The following is a 19197-nucleotide window of genomic DNA, read 5'->3' on the forward strand; positions in this document are numbered from 1 at the left end:
TGTTGCCCTATTCCTACGTGCCACCCGGGCTTTGAGGAAAAGTTGGACACGAAATGAAATCCGAACTAGCCAATAATCAGCAATTTACCCGGTTAAAAGCGTGTCTCAGTTTCATCGTTAATCTCATGCTTTTTTCTATTCTGAACCTTGACAGATCGGCAATAGGGTGTTTTTCCTTGAGATAACGGTTACAATGCAAGACCACGCTTGTTTTTTCGAATGCGTGGCGTGAGTATTTTTGGAAAAAAAATTTTTACCCGGACAAGGCTTCCACTGACCAGTTCCTATAAGGTCTAGCGGTCAGGATTCCTGGTTTTCACCCAGACGGCCCGGGTTCGACTCCCGGTATGGGAAGGCGGGCTCCTTTTTGCTACCAGTCAGGATTCCTGGTTTTCACCCAGGCGGCCAGGGTTCGACTCCCGGTATTGGAAGGCGGGCTCCTCTTTGCTTGCCTCTTCAAAACGGGCCACACGTCTTTTTGCGTCGAAAGCCATTTTTTGGCCAGCAGTCGAGCTGCAGAAACATAATAGGCCGAGGTTGGGACCCCACAGACCCGTGCCTTCGATAGCTCAGCTGGTAGACGAACTTATTTAGGTTTAAATAAAAACACCAAACGCCTATTTTAGTTTTAAGCAACGACAAAAACAGCTGTCCTGTCAGTCAAATCAAAGGATTATAACGCGAGTGCTCTAAAATCGTAGTTTTTGCCATTTAGTATACTGTCATATTAGCAGAAACATAAATAATACAGCTCCGGGTTACCCACGATAGACACCAAAGGTTTCTCCTCCATTTCTTGCAGTCTCTGGACTTTTTAAGCAACGGTAAACTTTCGTCACCACAACAGAAGACCCGCCTCTCCATTCATTCGATTGGACAATGGAAAAGAACGCGAATGACGTTGGGCATTTTTCCGCTCAGTGTTGATTTTTTTTTTCAACTTCAGGCGCTCAGAGCGCTCCTGCACAAACGTGAGGCGCCGGGGCGCATAAACAGCGCGCAGAACGCTCACTGCCAACAGAAAACCATTCAAAAGAAGCGCCTCCAACTGCAAAAGCGCGTTCGGTGTGATCGCCGCCAAATCCAAATTTTTGCGTAATGCAGTTTAAAATCTTTTTTTTTTACACGGACAAGGCTTCCACTGACCAGTTCCCATATGGTCTAGCGGTCAGGATTCCTGATTTTCACCCAGGCGGCCTTGGATTGACTCCCGGTAAGGGATGGCGGGCTCCTTTTTGCTACCAGTCAGGATTCCTGGATTTCACCCAGGCGGCCCGGGTTCGACTCCCGGTATTGGAAAGCGGGCTCCTCTTTGCTTGCCTCTTCAAAACGGGCCGCACGTCTTCCTGCATCGAAAGCCATTTTTTGGCCAGTAGTCGAGCTGCAGAAACATAATAGGCCGAGGTTGTGACCCCACCGACCCGTGCCTTCGATAGCTCAGCTGGTAGAGCGGAGGACTGTAGAGGCGTCGGCAATCCTTAGGTCGCTGGTTCGACTCCGGCTCGAAGGAGTTTGTTTTTCACGTGCCCACCTTTTTTTGGGGGGTTTGGGCTTCTGAAAGCGGCCAACAGAGCTTGATTTCACAGTCTGCCATTGGGGGGGGAGGCAAAAGCACATTCCCTGACCGGGAATCGAACCCGGGCCGCGGCGGTGAGAGCGCCGAATCCTAACCACTAGACCACCAGGGAAGAGCATATCAAAAGCTGGCCTGCTAATACCATGAGAATAAGCAGACAGCAATACAGGCTTCTGTCACGTCGAAAACCAACAAGTCGGGTGCAAGCACGAGGTCCCCCAGACGGTGGGCCAGTGGCGCAATGGATAACGCGTCCGACTACGGATCAGAAGACTCTAGGTCCGACTCCTGTCTGGCTCGCTCTCTGCTTTTTGCGTAATGCAGTATGGTTTTGATGTCACGGGCTTGCCGAATTGTTGCCCTATTCCTACGTGCCACCCGGGCTTTGAGGAAAAGTTGGACACGAAATGAAATCCGAACTAGCCAATAATCAGCAATTTACCCGGTTAAAAGCGTGTCTCAGTTTCATCGTTAATCTCATGCTTTTTTCTATTCTGAACCTTGACAGATCGGCAATAGGGTGTTTTTCCTTGAGATAACGGTTACAATGCAAGACCACGCTTGTTTTTTCGAATGCGTGGCGTGAGTATTTTTGGAAAAAAAAATTTTACCCGGACAAGGCTTCCACTGACCAGTTCCTATAAGGTCTAGCGGTCAGGATTCCTGGTTTTCACCCAGAAGGCCAGGGTTCGACTCCCGGTATTGGAAGGCGGGCTCCTTTTTGCTACCAGTCAGGATTCCTGGTTTTCACCCAGGCGGCCAGGGTTCGACTCCCGGTATTGGAAGGCGGGCTCCTCTTTGCTTGCCTCTTCAAAACGGGCCACACGTCTTTTTGCGTCGAAAGCCATTTTTTGGCCAGCAGTCGAGCTGCAGAAACATAATAGGCCGAGGTTGGGACCCCACAGACCCGTGCCTTCGATAGCTCAGCTGGTAGACGAACTTATTTAGGTTTAAATAAAAACACCAAACGCCTATTTTAGTTTTAAGCAACGACAAAAACAGCTGTCCTGTCAGTCAAATCAAAGGATTATAACGCGAGTGCTCTAAAATCGTAGTTTTTGCCATTTAGTATACTGTCATATTAGCAGAAACATAAATAATACAGCTCCGGGTTACCCACGATAGACACCAAAGGTTTCTCCTCCATTTCTTGCAGTCTCTGGACTTTTTAAGCAACGGTAAACTTTCGTCACCACAACAGAAGACCCGCCTCTCCATTCATTCGATTGGACAATGGAAAAGAACGCGAATGACGTTGGGCATTTTTCCGCTCAGTGTTGATTTTTTTTTTCAACTTCAGGCGCTCAGAGCGCTCCTGCACAAACGTGAGGCGCCGGGGCGCATAAACAGCGCGCAGAACGCTCACTGCCAACAGAAAACCATTCAAAAGAAGCACCTCCAACTGCAAAAGCGCGTTCGGTGTGATCGCCGCCAAATCCAAATTTTTGCGTAATGCAGTTTAAAATCTTTTTTTTTTACACGGACAAGGCTTCCACTGACCAGTTCCCATATGGTCTAGCGGTCAGGATTCATGGTTTTCACCCAGGTGGCCTTGGTTTGACTCCCGGTAAGGGATGGCGGGCTCCTTTTTGCTACCAGTCAGGATTCCTGGATTTCACCCAGGCGGCCCGGGTTCGACTCCCGGTATTGGAAGGCGGGCTCCTCTTTGCTTGCCTCTTCAAAACGGGCCGCACGTCTTCCTGCATCGAATGCCATTTTTTGGCCAGTAGTCGAGCTGCAGAAACATAATAGGCCGAGGTTGTGACCCCACCGACCCGTGCCTTCGATAGCTCAGCTGGTAGAGCGGAGGACTGTAGAGGCGTCGGCAATCCTTAGGTCGCTGGTTCGACTCCGGTTCGAAGGAGTTCGTTTTTCACGTGCCCACCTTTTTTTGGGGGGGTTTGGCCTTCTGAAAGCGGCAAACAGAGCTTGATTTCACAGTCTGCCGTTGGGGGGGGAGGCAAAAGCACATTCCCTGACCGGGAATCGAACCCGGGCCGCGGCGGTGAGAGCGCCGAATCCTAACCACTAGACCACCAGGGAAGAGCATATCAAAAGCTGGCCTGCTAATACCATGAGAATAAGCAGACAGCAATACAGGCTTCTGTCACGTCGAAAACCAACAAGTCGGGTGCAAGCACGAGGTCCCCCAGACGGTGGGCCAGTGGCGCAATGGATAACGCGTCCGACTACGGATCAGAAGACTCTAGGTCCGACTCCTGTCTGGCTCGCTCTCTGCTTTTTGCGTAATGCAGTATGGTTTTGATGTCACGGGCTTGCCGAATTGTTGCCCTATTCCTACGTGCCACCCGGGCTTTGAGGAAAAGTTGGACACGAAATGAAATCCGAACTAGCCAATAATCAGCAATTTACCCGGTTAAAAGCGTGTCTCAGTTTCATCGTTAATCTCATGCTTTTTTCTATTCTGAACCTTGACAGATCGGCAATAGGGTGTTTTTCCTTGAGATAACGGTTACAATGCAAGACCACGCTTGTTTTTTCGAATGCGTGGCGTGAGTATTTTTGGAAAAAATTTTTTTACCCGGACAAGGCTTCCACCGACCAGTTCCCATATGGTCTAGCGGTCAGGATTCCTGGTTTTCACCCAGGCGGCCCGGGTTCGACTCCCGGTATGGGAAGGCGGGCTCCTTTTTGCTACCAGTCAGGATTCCTGGTTTTCACCCAGGCGGCCAGGGTTCGACTCCCGGTATTGGAAGGCGGGCTCCTCTTTGCTTGCCTCTTCAAAACGGGCCACACGTCTTTTTGCGTCGAAAGCCATTTTTTGGCCAGCAGTCGAGCTGCAGAAACATAATAGGCCGAGGTTGGGACCCCACAGACCCGTGCCTTCGATAGCTCAGCTGGTAGACGAACTTATTTAGGTTTAAATAAAAACACCAAACGCCTATTTTAGTTTTAAGCAACGACAAAAACAGCTGTCCTGTCAGTCAAATCAAAGGATTATAACGCGAGTGCTCTAAAATCTTAGTTTTTGCCGTTTAGTATACTGTCATATTAGCAGAAACATAAATAATACAGCTCCGGGTTACCCACGATAGACACCAAAGGTTTCTCCTCCATTTCTTGCAGTCTCTGGACTTTTTAAGCAACGGTAAACTTTCGTCACCACAACAGAAGACCCGCCTCTCCATTCATTCGATTGGACAATGGAAAAGAACGCGAATGACGTTGGGCATTTTTCCGCTCAGTGTTGATTTTTTTTTTCAACTTCAGGCGCTCAGAGCGCTCCTGCACAAACGTGAGGCGCCGGGGCGCATAAACAGCGCGCAGAACGCTCACTGCCAACAGAAAACCATTCAAAAAGGCGCCTCCAACTGCAAAAACGCGTTCGGTGTGATCGCCACCTAATCCAAATTTTTGCATAATGCAGTTTAAAATCTTTTTTTTTTACACGGACAAGGCTTCCACTGACCAGTTTGCATATGGTCTAGCGGTCAGGCTTCTTGGTTTTCACCCAGGCGGCCCGGGTTCGACTCCCGGTATGGGAAGGCGGGCTCCTTTTTGCTACCAGTCAGGATTCCTGGTTTTCACCCAGGCGGCCAGGGTTCGACTCCCGGTATTGGAAGGCGGGCTCCTCTTTGCTTGCCTCTTCAAAACGGGCCACACGTCTTTCTGTGTCGAAAGCCATTTTTTGGCCAGCAGTCGAGCTGCAGAAACATAATAGGCCGAGGTTGGGACCCCACAGACCCGTGCCTTCGATAGCTCAGCTGGTAGACGAACTTATTTAGGTTTAAATAAAAACACCAAACGCCTATTTTAGTTTTAAGCAACGACAAAAACAGCTGTCCTGTCAGTCAAATCAAAGGATTGTAACGCGAGTGCTCTAAAATCTTAGTTTTTGCCGATAAGTAAACTGTCATATTAGCAGAAACATAAATAATACAGCTCCGGGTTACCCACGATAGACACCAAAGGTTTCTCCTCCATTTCTTGCAGTCTCTGGACTTTTTAAGCAACGGTAAACTTTCGTCACCACAACAGAAGACCCGCCTCTCCATTCATTCGATTGGACAATGGAAAAGAACGCGAATGACGTTGGGCATTTTTCCGCTCAGTGTTGATTTTTTTTTTTCAACTTCAGGCGCTCAGAGCGCTCCTGCACAAACGTGAGGCGCCGGGGCGCATAAACAGCGCGCAGAACGCTCACTGCCAACAGAAAACCATTCAAAAGAAGCGCCTCCAACTGCAAAAGCGCGTTCGGTGTGATCGCCGCCAAATCCAAATTTTTGCGTAATGCAGTTTAAAATCTTTTTTTTTTACACGGACAAGGCTTCCACTGACCAGTTCCCATATGGTCTAGCGGTCAGGATTCCTGATTTTCACCCAGGCGGCCTTGGATTGACTCCCGGTAAGGGATGGCGGGCTCCTTTTTGCTACCAGTCAGGATTCCTGGATTTCACCCAGGCGGCCCGGGTTCGACTCCCGGTATTGGAAAGCGGGCTCCTCTTTGCTTGCCTCTTCAAAACGGGCCGCACGTCTTCCTGCATCGAAAGCCATTTTTTGGCCAGTAGTCGAGCTGCAGAAACATAATAGGCCGAGGTTGTGACCCCACCGACCCGTGCCTTCGATAGCTCAGCTGGTAGAGCGGAGGACTGTAGAGGCGTCGGCAATCCTTAGGTCGCTGGTTCGACTCCGGCTCGAAGGAGTTTGTTTTTCACGTGCCCACCTTTTTTTGGGGGGTTTGGCCTTCTGAAAGCGGCAAACAGAGCTTGATTTCACAGTCTGCCGTTGGGGGGGGAGGCAAAAGCACATTCCCTGACCGGGAATCGAACCCGGGACGCGGCGGTGAGAGCGCCGAATCCTAACCACTAGACCACCAGGGAAGAGCATATCAAAAGCTGGCCTGCTAATACCATGAGAATAAGCAGACAGCAATACAGGCTTCTGTCACGTCGAAAACCAACAAGTCGGGTGCAAGCACGAGGTCCCCCAGACGGTGGGCCAGTGGCGCAATGGATAACGCGTCCGACTACGGATCAGAAGACTCTAGGTCCGACTCCTGTCTGGCTCGCTCTCTGCTTTTTGCGTAATGCAGTATGGTTTTGATGTCACGGGCTTGCCGAATTGTTGCCCTATTCCTACGTGCCACCCGGGCTTTGAGGAAAAGTTGGACACGAAATGAAATCCGAACTAGCCAATAATCAGCAATTTACCCGGTTAAAAGCGTGTCTCAGTTTCATCGTTAATCTCATGCTTTTTTCTATTCTGAACCTTGACAGATCGGCAATAGGGTGTTTTTCCTTGAGATAACGGTTACAATGCAAGACCACGCTTGTTTTTTCGAATGCGTGGCGTGAGTATTTTTGGAAAAAAAAATTTTACCCGGACAAGGCTTCCACTGACCAGTTCCTATAAGGTCTAGCGGTCAGGATTCCTGGTTTTCACCCAGACGGCCAGGGTTCGACTCCCGGTATTGGAAGGCGGGCTCCTTTTTGCTACCAGTCAGGATTCCTGGTTTTCACCCAGGCGGCCAGGGTTCGACTCCCGGTATTGGAAGGCGGGCTCCTCTTTGCTTGCCTCTTCAAAACGGGCCACACGTCTTTTTGCGTCGAAAGCCATTTTTTGGCCAGCAGTCGAGCTGCAGAAACATAATAGGCCGAGGTTGGGACCCCACAGACCCGTGCCTTCGATAGCTCAGCTGGTAGACGAACTTATTTAGGTTTAAATAAAAACACCAAACGCCTATTTTAGTTTTAAGCAACGACAAAAACAGCTGTCCTGTCAGTCAAATCAAAGGATTATAACGCGAGTGCTCTAAAATCGTAGTTTTTGCCATTTAGTATACTGTCATATTAGCAGAAACATAAATAATACAGCTCCGGGTTACCCACGATAGACACCAAAGGTTTCTCCTCCATTTCTTGCAGTCTCTGGACTTTTTAAGCAACGGTAAACTTTCGTCACCACAACAGAAGACCCGCCTCTCCATTCATTCGATTGGACAATGGAAAAGAACGCGAATGACGTTGGGCATTTTTCCGCTCAGTGTTGATTTTTTTTTTCAACTTCAGGCGCTCAGAGCGCTCCTGCACAAACGTGAGGCGCCGGGGCGCATAAACAGCGCGCAGAACGCTCACTGCCAACAGAAAACCATTCAAAAGAAGCGCCTCCAACTGCAAAAGCGCGTTCGGTGTGATCGCCGCCAAATCCAAATTTTTGCGTAATGCAGTTTAAAATCTTTTTTTTTTACACGGACAAGGCTTCCACTGACCAGTTCCCATATGGTCTAGCGGTCAGGATTCCTGGTTTTCACCCAGGCGGCCTTGGTTTGACTCCCGGTAAGGGATGGCGGGCTCCTTTTTGCTACCAGTCAGGATTCCTGGATTTCACCCAGGCGGCCCGGGTTCGACTCCCGGTATTGGAAGGCGGGCTCCTCTTTGCTTGCCTCTTCAAAACGGGCCGCACGTCTTCCTGCATCGAATGCCATTTTTTGGCCAGTAGTCGAGCTGCAGAAACATAATAGGCCGAGGTTGTGACCCCACCGACCCGTGCCTTCGATAGCTCAGCTGGTAGAGCGGAGGACTGTAGAGGCGTCGGCAATCCTTAGGTCGCTGGTTCGACTCCGGTTCGAAGGAGTTCGTTTTTCACGTGCCCACCTTTTTTGGGGGGGGTTTGGCCTTCTGAAAGCGGCAAACAGAGCTTGATTTCACAGTCTGCCGTTGGGGGGGGAGGCAAAAGCACATTCCCTGACCGGGAATCGAACCCGGGCCGCGGCGGTGAGAGCGCCGAATCCTAACCACTAGACCACCAGGGAAGAGCATATCAAAAGCTGGCCTGCTAATACCATGAGAATAAGCAGACAGCAATACAGGCTTCTGTCACGTCGAAAACCAACAAGTCGGGTGCAAGCACGAGGTCCCCCAGACGGTGGGCCAGTGGCGCAATGGATAACGCGTCCGACTACGGATCAGAAGACTCTAGGTCCGACTCCTGTCTGGCTCGCTCTCTGCTTTTTGCGTAATGCAGTATGGTTTTGATGTCACGGGCTTGCCAAATTGTTGCCCTATTCCTACGTGCCACCCGGGCTTTGAGGAAAAGTTGGACACGAAATGAAATCCGAACTAGCCAATAATCAGCAATTTACCCGGTTAAAAGCGTGTCTCAGTTTCATCGTTAATCTCATGCTTTTTTCTATTCTGAACCTTGACAGATCGGCAATAGGGTGTTTTTCCTTGAGATAACGGTTACAATGCAAGACCACGCTTGTTTTTTCGAATGCGTGGCGTGAGTATTTTTGGAAAAAAAATTTTTACCCGGACAAGGCTTCCACTGACCAGTTCCTATAAGGTCTAGCGGTCAGGATTCCTGGTTTTCACCCAGACGGCCCGGGTTCGACTCCCGGTATGGGAAGGCGGGCTCCTTTTTGCTACCAGTCAGGATTCCTGGTTTTCACCCAGGCGGCCAGGGTTCGACTCCCGGTATTGGAAGGCGGGCTCCTCTTTGCTTGCCTCTTCAAAACGGGCCACACGTCTTTTTGCGTCGAAAGCCATTTTTTGGCCAGCAGTCGAGCTGCAGAAACATAATAGGCCGAGGTTGGGACCCCACAGACCCGTGCCTTCGATAGCTCAGCTGGTAGACGAACTTATTTAGGTTTAAATAAAAACACCAAACGCCTATTTTAGTTTTAAGCAACGACAAAAACAGCTGTCCTGTCAGTCAAATCAAAGGATTATAACGCGAGTGCTCTAAAATCGTAGTTTTTGCCATTTAGTATACTGTCATATTAGCAGAAACATAAATAATACAGCTCCGGGTTACCCACGATAGACACCAAAGGTTTCTCCTCCATTTCTTGCAGTCTCTGGACTTTTTAAGCAACGGTAAACTTTCGTCACCACAACAGAAGACCCGCCTCTCCATTCATTCGATTGGACAATGGAAAAGAACGCGAATGACGTTGGGCATTTTTCCGCTCAGTGTTGATTTTTTTTTTCAACTTCAGGCGCTCAGAGCGCTCCTGCACAAACGTGAGGCGCCGGGGCGCATAAACAGCGCGCAGAACGCTCACTGCCAACAGAAAACCATTCAAAAGAAGCGCCTCCAACTGCAAAAGCGCGTTCGGTGTGATCGCCGCCAAATCCAAATTTTTGCGTAATGCAGTTTAAAATCTTTTTTTTTTACACGGACAAGGCTTCCACTGACCAGTTCCCATATGGTCTAGCGGTCAGGATTCCTGATTTTCACCCAGGCGGCCTTGGATTGACTCCCGGTAAGGGATGGCGGGCTCCTTTTTGCTACCAGTCAGGATTCCTGGATTTCACCCAGGCGGCCCGGGTTCGACTCCCGGTATTGGAAAGCGGGCTCCTCTTTGCTTGCCTCTTCAAAACGGGCCGCACGTCTTCCTGCATCGAAAGCCATTTTTTGGCCAGTAGTCGAGCTGCAGAAACATAATAGGCCGAGGTTGTGACCCCACCGACCCGTGCCTTCGATAGCTCAGCTGGTAGAGCGGAGGACTGTAGAGGCGTCGGCAATCCTTAGGTCGCTGGTTCGACTCCGGCTCGAAGGAGTTTGTTTTTCACGTGCCCACCTTTTTTTGGGGGGTTTGGGCTTCTGAAAGCGGCCAACAGAGCTTGATTTCACAGTCTGCCATTGGGGGGGGAGGCAAAAGCACATTCCCTGACCGGGAATCGAACCCGGGCCGCGGCGGTGAGAGCGCCGAATCCTAACCACTAGACCACCAGGGAAGAGCATATCAAAAGCTGGCCTGCTAATACCATGAGAATAAGCAGACAGCAATACAGGCTTCTGTCACGTCGAAAACCAACAAGTCGGGTGCAAGCACGAGGTCCCCCAGACGGTGGGCCAGTGGCGCAATGGATAACGCGTCCGACTACGGATCAGAAGACTCTAGGTCCGACTCCTGTCTGGCTCGCTCTCTGCTTTTTGCGTAATGCAGTATGGTTTTGATGTCACGGGCTTGCCGAATTGTTGCCCTATTCCTACGTGCCACCCGGGCTTTGAGGAAAAGTTGGACACGAAATGAAATCCGAACTAGCCAATAATCAGCAATTTACCCGGTTAAAAGCGTGTCTCAGTTTCATCGTTAATCTCATGCTTTTTTCTATTCTGAACCTTGACAGATCGGCAATAGGGTGTTTTTCCTTGAGATAACGGTTACAATGCAAGACCACGCTTGTTTTTTCGAATGCGTGGCGTGAGTATTTTTGGAAAAAAAAATTTTACCCGGACAAGGCTTCCACTGACCAGTTCCTATAAGGTCTAGCGGTCAGGATTCCTGGTTTTCACCCAGAAGGCCAGGGTTCGACTCCCGGTATTGGAAGGCGGGCTCCTTTTTGCTACCAGTCAGGATTCCTGGTTTTCACCCAGGCGGCCAGGGTTCGACTCCCGGTATTGGAAGGCGGGCTCCTCTTTGCTTGCCTCTTCAAAACGGGCCACACGTCTTTTTGCGTCGAAAGCCATTTTTTGGCCAGCAGTCGAGCTGCAGAAACATAATAGGCCGAGGTTGGGACCCCACAGACCCGTGCCTTCGATAGCTCAGCTGGTAGACGAACTTATTTAGGTTTAAATAAAAACACCAAACGCCTATTTTAGTTTTAAGCAACGACAAAAACAGCTGTCCTGTCAGTCAAATCAAAGGATTATAACGCGAGTGCTCTAAAATCGTAGTTTTTGCCATTTAGTATACTGTCATATTAGCAGAAACATAAATAATACAGCTCCGGGTTACCCACGATAGACACCAAAGGTTTCTCCTCCATTTCTTGCAGTCTCTGGACTTTTTAAGCAACGGTAAACTTTCGTCACCACAACAGAAGACCCGCCTCTCCATTCATTCGATTGGACAATGGAAAAGAACGCGAATGACGTTGGGCATTTTTCCGCTCAGTGTTGATTTTTTTTTTCAACTTCAGGCGCTCAGAGCGCTCCTGCACAAACGTGAGGCGCCGGGGCGCATAAACAGCGCGCAGAACGCTCACTGCCAACAGAAAACCATTCAAAAGAAGCACCTCCAACTGCAAAAGCGCGTTCGGTGTGATCGCCGCCAAATCCAAATTTTTGCGTAATGCAGTTTAAAATCTTTTTTTTTTACACGGACAAGGCTTCCACTGACCAGTTCCCATATGGTCTAGCGGTCAGGATTCATGGTTTTCACCCAGGTGGCCTTGGTTTGACTCCCGGTAAGGGATGGCGGGCTCCTTTTTGCTACCAGTCAGGATTCCTGGATTTCACCCAGGCGGCCCGGGTTCGACTCCCGGTATTGGAAGGCGGGCTCCTCTTTGCTTGCCTCTTCAAAACGGGCCGCACGTCTTCCTGCATCGAATGCCATTTTTTGGCCAGTAGTCGAGCTGCAGAAACATAATAGGCCGAGGTTGTGACCCCACCGACCCGTGCCTTCGATAGCTCAGCTGGTAGAGCGGAGGACTGTAGAGGCGTCGGCAATCCTTAGGTCGCTGGTTCGACTCCGGTTCGAAGGAGTTCGTTTTTCACGTGCCCACCTTTTTTTGGGGGGGTTTGGCCTTCTGAAAGCGGCAAACAGAGCTTGATTTCACAGTCTGCCGTTGGGGGGGGAGGCAAAAGCACATTCCCTGACCGGGAATCGAACCCGGGCCGCGGCGGTGAGAGCGCCGAATCCTAACCACTAGACCACCAGGGAAGAGCATATCAAAAGCTGGCCTGCTAATACCATGAGAATAAGCAGACAGCAATACAGGCTTCTGTCACGTCGAAAACCAACAAGTCGGGTGCAAGCACGAGGTCCCCCAGACGGTGGGCCAGTGGCGCAATGGATAACGCGTCCGACTACGGATCAGAAGACTCTAGGTCCGACTCCTGTCTGGCTCGCTCTCTGCTTTTTGCGTAATGCAGTATGGTTTTGATGTCACGGGCTTGCCGAATTGTTGCCCTATTCCTACGTGCCACCCGGGCTTTGAGGAAAAGTTGGACACGAAATGAAATCCGAACTAGCCAATAATCAGCAATTTACCCGGTTAAAAGCGTGTCTCAGTTTCATCGTTAATCTCATGCTTTTTTCTATTCTGAACCTTGACAGATCGGCAATAGGGTGTTTTTCCTTGAGATAACGGTTACAATGCAAGACCACGCTTGTTTTTTCGAATGCGTGGCGTGAGTATTTTTGGAAAAAATTTTTTTACCCGGACAAGGCTTCCACCGACCAGTTCCCATATGGTCTAGCGGTCAGGATTCCTGGTTTTCACCCAGGCGGCCCGGGTTCGACTCCCGGTATGGGAAGGCGGGCTCCTTTTTGCTACCAGTCAGGATTCCTGGTTTTCACCCAGGCGGCCAGGGTTCGACTCCCGGTATTGGAAGGCGGGCTCCTCTTTGCTTGCCTCTTCAAAACGGGCCACACGTCTTTTTGCGTCGAAAGCCATTTTTTGGCCAGCAGTCGAGCTGCAGAAACATAATAGGCCGAGGTTGGGACCCCACAGACCCGTGCCTTCGATAGCTCAGCTGGTAGACGAACTTATTTAGGTTTAAATAAAAACACCAAACGCCTATTTTAGTTTTAAGCAACGACAAAAACAGCTGTCCTGTCAGTCAAATCAAAGGATTATAACGCGAGTGCTCTAAAATCTTAGTTTTTGCCGTTTAGTATACTGTCATATTAGCAGAAACATAAATAATACAGCTCCGGGTTACCCACGATAGACACCAAAGGTTTCTCCTCCATTTCTTGCAGTCTCTGGACTTTTTAAGCAACGGTAAACTTTCGTCACCACAACAGAAGACCCGCCTCTCCATTCATTCGATTGGACAATGGAAAAGAACGCGAATGACGTTGGGCATTTTTCCGCTCAGTGTTGATTTTTTTTTTCAACTTCAGGCGCTCAGAGCGCTCCTGCACAAACGTGAGGCGCCGGGGCGCATAAACAGCGCGCAGAACGCTCACTGCCAACAGAAAACCATTCAAAAAGGCGCCTCCAACTGCAAAAACGCGTTCGGTGTGATCGCCACCTAATCCAAATTTTTGCATAATGCAGTTTAAAATCTTTTTTTTTTACACGGACAAGGCTTCCACTGACCAGTTTGCATATGGTCTAGCGGTCAGGCTTCTTGGTTTTCACCCAGGCGGCCCGGGTTCGACTCCCGGTATGGGAAGGCGGGCTCCTTTTTGCTACCAGTCAGGATTCCTGGTTTTCACCCAGGCGGCCAGGGTTCGACTCCCGGTATTGGAAGGCGGGCTCCTCTTTGCTTGCCTCTTCAAAACGGGCCACACGTCTTTCTGTGTCGAAAGCCATTTTTTGGCCAGCAGTCGAGCTGCAGAAACATAATAGGCCGAGGTTGGGACCCCACAGACCCGTGCCTTCGATAGCTCAGCTGGTAGACGAACTTATTTAGGTTTAAATAAAAACACCAAACGCCTATTTTAGTTTTAAGCAACGACAAAAACAGCTGTCCTGTCAGTCAAATCAAAGGATTGTAACGCGAGTGCTCTAAAATCTTAGTTTTTGCCGATAAGTAAACTGTCATATTAGCAGAAACATAAATAATACAGCTCCGGGTTACCCACGATAGACACCAAAGGTTTCTCCTCCATTTCTTGCAGTCTCTGGACTTTTTAAGCAACGGTAAACTTTCGTCACCACAACAGAAGACCCGCCTCTCCATTCATTCGATTGGACAATGGAAAAGAACGCGAATGACGTTGGGCATTTTTCCGCTCAGTGTTGATTTTTTTTTTTCAACTTCAGGCGCTCAGAGCGCTCCTGCACAAACGTGAGGCGCCGGGGCGCATAAACAGCGCGCAGAACGCTCACTGCCAACAGAAAACCATTCAAAAGAAGCGCCTCCAACTGCAAAAGCGCGTTCGGTGTGATCGCCGCCAAATCCAAATTTTTGCGTAATGCAGTTTAAAATCTTTTTTTTTTACACGGACAAGGCTTCCACTGACCAGTTCCCATATGGTCTAGCGGTCAGGATTCCTGATTTTCACCCAGGCGGCCTTGGATTGACTCCCGGTAAGGGATGGCGGGCTCCTTTTTGCTACCAGTCAGGATTCCTGGATTTCACCCAGGCGGCCCGGGTTCGACTCCCGGTATTGGAAAGCGGGCTCCTCTTTGCTTGCCTCTTCAAAACGGGCCGCACGTCTTCCTGCATCGAAAGCCATTTTTTGGCCAGTAGTCGAGCTGCAGAAACATAATAGGCCGAGGTTGTGACCCCACCGACCCGTGCCTTCGATAGCTCAGCTGGTAGAGCGGAGGACTGTAGAGGCGTCGGCAATCCTTAGGTCGCTGGTTCGACTCCGGCTCGAAGGAGTTTGTTTTTCACGTGCCCACCTTTTTTTGGGGGGTTTGGGCTTCTGAAAGCGGCCAACAGAGCTTGATTTCACAGTCTGCCATTGGGGGGGGAGGCAAAAGCACATTCCCTGACCGGGAATCGAACCCGGGCCGCGGCGGTGAGAGCGCCGAATCCTAACCACTAGACCACCAGGGAAGAGCATATCAAAAGCTGGCCTGCTAATACCATGAGAATAAGCAGACAGCAATACAGGCTTCTGTCACGTCGAAAACCAACAAGTCGGGTGCAAGCACGAGGTCCCCCAGACGGTGGGCCAGTGGCGCAATGGATAACGCGTCCGACTACGGATCAGAAGACTCTAGGTCCGACTCCTGTCTGGCTCCCTCTCTGCTTTTTGCGTAATGCAGTATGGTTTTGATGTCACGGGCTTGCCGAATTGTTGCCCTATTCCTACGTGCCACCCGGGCTTTGAGGAAAAGTTGGACACGAAATGAAATCCGAACTAGCCAATAATCAGCAATTTACCCGGTTAAAAGCGTGTCTCAGTTTCATCGTTAATCTCATGCTTTTTTCTATTCTGAACCTTGACAGATCGGCAATAGGGTGTTTTTCCTTGAGATAACGGTTACAATGCAAGACCACGCTTGTTTTTTCGAATGCGTGGCGTGAGTATTTTTGGAAAAAAATTTTTTACCCGGACAAGGCTTCCACCGACCAGTTCCCATATGGTCTAGCGGTCAGGATTCCTGGTTTTCACCCAGGCGGCCCGGGTTCGACTCCCGGTATGGGAAGGCGGGCTCCTTTTTGCTACCAGTCAGGATTCCTGGTTTTCACCCAGGCGGCCAGGGTTCGACTCCCGGTATTGGAAGGCGGGCTCCTCTTTGCTTGCCTCTTCAAAACGGGCCACACGTCTTTTTGCGTCGAAAGCCATTTTTTGGCCAGCAGTCGAGCTGCAGAAACATAATAGGCCGAGGTTGGGACCCCACAGACCCGTGCCTTCGATAGCTCAGCTGGTAGACGAACTTATTTAGGTTTAAATAAAAACACCAAACGCCTATTTTAGTTTTAAGCAACGACAAAAACAGCTGTCCTGTCAGTCAAATCAAAGGATTATAACGCGAGTGCTCTAAAATCTTAGTTTTTGCCGTTTAGTATACTGTCATATTAGCAGAAACATAAATAATACAGCTCCGGGTTACCCACGATAGACACCAAAGGTTTCTCCTCCATTTCTTGCAGTCTCTGGACTTTTTAAGCAACGGTAAACTTTCGTCACCACAACAGAAGACCCGCCTCTCCATTCATTCGATTGGACAATGGAAAAGAACGCGAATGACGTTGGGCATTTTTCCGCTCAGTGTTGATTTTTTTTTTCAACTTCAGGCGCTCAGAGCGCTCCTGCACAAACGTGAGGCGCCGGGGCGCATAAACAGCGCGCAGAACGCTCACTGCCAACAGAAAACCATTCAAAAAGGCGCCTCCAACTGCAAAAACGCGTTCGGTGTGATCGCCACCTAATCCAAATTTTTGCATAATGCAGTTTAAAATCTTTTTTTTTTACACGGACAAGGCTTCCACTGACCAGTTTGCATATGGTCTAGCGGTCAGGCTTCTTGGTTTTCACCCAGGCGGCCCGGGTTCGACTCCCGGTATGGGAAGGCGGGCTCCTTTTTGCTACCAGTCAGGATTCCTGGTTTTCACCCAGGCGGCCAGGGTTCGACTCCCGGTATTGGAAGGCGGGCTCCTCTTTGCTTGCCTCTTCAAAACGGGCCACACGTCTTTCTGTGTCGAAAGCCATTTTTTGGCCAGCAGTCGAGCTGCAGAAACATAATAGGCCGAGGTTGGGACCCCACAGACCCGTGCCTTCGATAGCTCAGCTGGTAGACGAACTTATTTAGGTTTAAATAAAAACACCAAACGCCTATTTTAGTTTTAAGCAACGACAAAAACAGCTGTCCTGTCAGTCAAATCAAAGGATTATAACGCGAGTGCTCTAAAATCTTAGTTTTTGCCGATAAGTAAACTGTCATATTAGCAGAAACATAAATAATACAGCTCCGGGTTACCCACGATAGACACCAAAGGTTTCTCCTCCATTTCTTGCAGTCTCTGGACTTTTTAAGCAACGGTAAACTTTCGTCACCACAACAGAAGACCCGCCTCTCCATTCATTCGATTGGACAATGGAAAAGAACGCGAATGACGTTGGGCATTTTTCCGCTCAGTGTTGATTTTTTTTTTTCAACTTCAGGCGCTCAGAGCGCTCCTGCACAAACGTGAGGCGCCGGGGCGCATAAACAGCGCGCAGAACGCTCACTGCCAACAGAAAACCATTCAAAAGAAGCGCCTCCAACTGCAAAAGCGCGTTCGGTGTGATCGCCGCCAAATCCAAATTTTTGCGTAATGCAGTTTAAAATCTTTTTTTTTTACACGGACAAGGCTTCCACTGACCAGTTCCCATATGGTCTAGCGGTCAGGATTCCTGATTTTCACCCAGGCGGCCTTGGATTGACTCCCGGTAAGGGATGGCGGGCTCCTTTTTGCTACCAGTCAGGATTCCTGGATTTCACCCAGGCGGCCCGGGTTCGACTCCCGGTATTGGAAAGCGGGCTCCTCTTTGCTTGCCTCTTCAAAACGGGCCGCACGTCTTCCTGCATCGAAAGCCATTTTTTGGCCAGTAGTCGAGCTGCAGAAACATAATAGGCCGAGGTTGTGACCCCACCGACCCGTGCCTTCGATAGCTCAGCTGGTAGAGCGGAGGACTGTAGAGGCGTCGGCAATCCTTAGGTCGCTGGTTCGACTCCGGCTCGAAGGAGTTTGTTTTTCACGTGCCCACCTTTTTTTGGGGGGTTTGGGCTTCTGAAAGCGGCCAACAGAGCTTGATTTCACAGTCTGCCATTGGGGGGGGAGGCAAAAGCACATTCCCTGACCGGGAATCGAACCCGGGCCGCGGCGGTGAGAGCGCCGAATCCTAACCACTAGACCACCAGGGAAGAGCATATCAAAAGCTGGCCTGCTAATACCATGAGAATAAGCAGACAGCAATACAGGCTTCTGTCACGTCGAAAACCAACAAGTCGGGTGCAAGCACGAGGTCCCCCAGACGGTGGGCCAGTGGCGCAATGGATAACGCGTCCGACTACGGATCAGAAGACTCTAGGTCCGACTCCTGTCTGGCTCCCTCTCTGCTTTTTGCGTAATGCAGTATGGTTTTGATGTCACGGGCTTGCCGAATTGTTGCCCTATTCCTACGTGCCACCCGGGCTTTGAGGAAAAGTTGGACACGAAATGAAATCCGAACTAGCCAATAATCAGCAATTTACCCGGTTAAAAGCGTGTCTCAGTTTCATCGTTAATCTCATGCTTTTTTCTATTCTGAACCTTGACAGATCGGCAATAGGGTGTTTTTCCTTGAGATAACGGTTACAATGCAAGACCACGCTTGTTTTTTCGAATGCGTGGCGTGAGTATTTTTGGAAAAAATTTTTTTACCCGGACAAGGCTTCCACCGACCAGTTCCCATATGGTCTAGCGGTCAGGATTCCTGGTTTTCACCCAGGCGGCCCGGGTTCGACTCCCGGTATGGGAAGGCGGGCTCCTTTTTGCTACCAGTCAGGATTCCTGGTTTTCACCCAGGCGGCCAGGGTTCGACTCCCGGTATTGGAAGGCGGGCTCCTCTTTGCTTGCCTCTTCAAAACGGGCCACACGTCTTTTTGCGTCGAAAGCCATTTTTTGGCCAGCAGTCGAGCTGCAGAAACATAATAGGCCGAGGTTGGGACCCCACAGACCCGTGCCTTCGATAGCTCAGCTGGTAGACGAACTTATTTAGGTTTAAATAAAAACACCAAACGCCTATTTTAGTTTTAAGCAACGACAAAAACAGCTGTCCTGTCAGTCAAATCAAAGGATTATAACGCGAGTGCTCTAAAATCTTAGTTTTTGCCGTTTAGTATACTGTCATATTAGCAGAAACATAAATAATACAGCTCCGGGTTACCCACGATAGACACCAAAGGTTTCTCCTCCATTTCTTGCAGTCTCTGGACTTTTTAAGCAACGGTAAACTTTCGTCACCACAACAGAAGACCCGCCTCTCCATTCATTCGATTGGACAATGGAAAAGAACGCGAATGACGTTGGGCATTTTTCCGCTCAGTGTTGATTTTTTTTTTCAACTTCAGGCGCTCAGAGCGCTCCTGCACAAACGTGAGGCGCCGGGGCGCATAAACAGCGCGCAGAACGCTCACTGCCAACAGAAAACCATTCAAAAAGGCGCCTCCAACTGCAAAAACGCGTTCGGTGTGATCGCCACCTAATCCAAATTTTTGCATAATGCAGTTTAAAATCTTTTTTTTTTACACGGACAAGGCTTCCACTGACCAGTT

At 49.7% G+C, this 19197-nt stretch overlaps 1 protein-coding gene and 17 non-coding genes across 18 annotated transcripts in view; 9 read left to right on the forward strand and 9 right to left on the reverse strand.

The window, feature by feature from the left end:
• LOC141325610 (uncharacterized) overlaps positions 1-19197 on the reverse strand; it is a 241861-nt gene that overhangs the window by 166164 nt on the left and 56500 nt on the right. The window lies entirely within an intron of this gene.
• On the forward strand, positions 1427-1510 carry trnay-gua (transfer RNA tyrosine (anticodon GUA)). The gene is given in 2 exon segments: positions 1427-1463; positions 1475-1510. It is a non-coding gene; the product is annotated as a tRNA-Tyr (tRNA).
• Positions 1617-1688, reverse strand: trnae-cuc (transfer RNA glutamic acid (anticodon CUC)). The gene has a single exon. It is a non-coding gene; the product is annotated as a tRNA-Glu (tRNA).
• trnae-cuc (transfer RNA glutamic acid (anticodon CUC)) lies at positions 3548-3619 on the reverse strand. Its single transcript has one exon. It is a non-coding gene; the product is annotated as a tRNA-Glu (tRNA).
• Positions 4144-4215, forward strand: trnae-uuc (transfer RNA glutamic acid (anticodon UUC)). The gene has a single exon. It is a non-coding gene; the product is annotated as a tRNA-Glu (tRNA).
• trnay-gua (transfer RNA tyrosine (anticodon GUA)) lies at positions 6156-6239 on the forward strand. Its single transcript is given in 2 exon segments — positions 6156-6192; positions 6204-6239. It is a non-coding gene; the product is annotated as a tRNA-Tyr (tRNA).
• trnae-cuc (transfer RNA glutamic acid (anticodon CUC)) lies at positions 6346-6417 on the reverse strand. The gene has a single exon. It is a non-coding gene; the product is annotated as a tRNA-Glu (tRNA).
• On the reverse strand, positions 8277-8348 carry trnae-cuc (transfer RNA glutamic acid (anticodon CUC)). The gene has a single exon. It is a non-coding gene; the product is annotated as a tRNA-Glu (tRNA).
• Positions 10017-10100, forward strand: trnay-gua (transfer RNA tyrosine (anticodon GUA)). The gene is given in 2 exon segments: positions 10017-10053; positions 10065-10100. It is a non-coding gene; the product is annotated as a tRNA-Tyr (tRNA).
• trnae-cuc (transfer RNA glutamic acid (anticodon CUC)) lies at positions 10207-10278 on the reverse strand. The gene has a single exon. It is a non-coding gene; the product is annotated as a tRNA-Glu (tRNA).
• trnae-cuc (transfer RNA glutamic acid (anticodon CUC)) lies at positions 12138-12209 on the reverse strand. The gene has a single exon. It is a non-coding gene; the product is annotated as a tRNA-Glu (tRNA).
• Positions 12734-12805, forward strand: trnae-uuc (transfer RNA glutamic acid (anticodon UUC)). Its single transcript has one exon. It is a non-coding gene; the product is annotated as a tRNA-Glu (tRNA).
• Positions 14746-14829, forward strand: trnay-gua (transfer RNA tyrosine (anticodon GUA)). The gene is given in 2 exon segments: positions 14746-14782; positions 14794-14829. It is a non-coding gene; the product is annotated as a tRNA-Tyr (tRNA).
• trnae-cuc (transfer RNA glutamic acid (anticodon CUC)) lies at positions 14936-15007 on the reverse strand. Its single transcript has one exon. It is a non-coding gene; the product is annotated as a tRNA-Glu (tRNA).
• Positions 15532-15603, forward strand: trnae-uuc (transfer RNA glutamic acid (anticodon UUC)). The gene has a single exon. It is a non-coding gene; the product is annotated as a tRNA-Glu (tRNA).
• trnay-gua (transfer RNA tyrosine (anticodon GUA)) lies at positions 17544-17627 on the forward strand. Its single transcript is given in 2 exon segments — positions 17544-17580; positions 17592-17627. It is a non-coding gene; the product is annotated as a tRNA-Tyr (tRNA).
• On the reverse strand, positions 17734-17805 carry trnae-cuc (transfer RNA glutamic acid (anticodon CUC)). Its single transcript has one exon. It is a non-coding gene; the product is annotated as a tRNA-Glu (tRNA).
• On the forward strand, positions 18330-18401 carry trnae-uuc (transfer RNA glutamic acid (anticodon UUC)). Its single transcript has one exon. It is a non-coding gene; the product is annotated as a tRNA-Glu (tRNA).

This window comes from Garra rufa, chromosome 2 (genome assembly GCF_049309525.1).
Source record: "Garra rufa chromosome 2, GarRuf1.0, whole genome shotgun sequence".
NCBI lineage: Eukaryota > Metazoa > Chordata > Actinopteri > Cypriniformes > Cyprinidae > Garra > Garra rufa.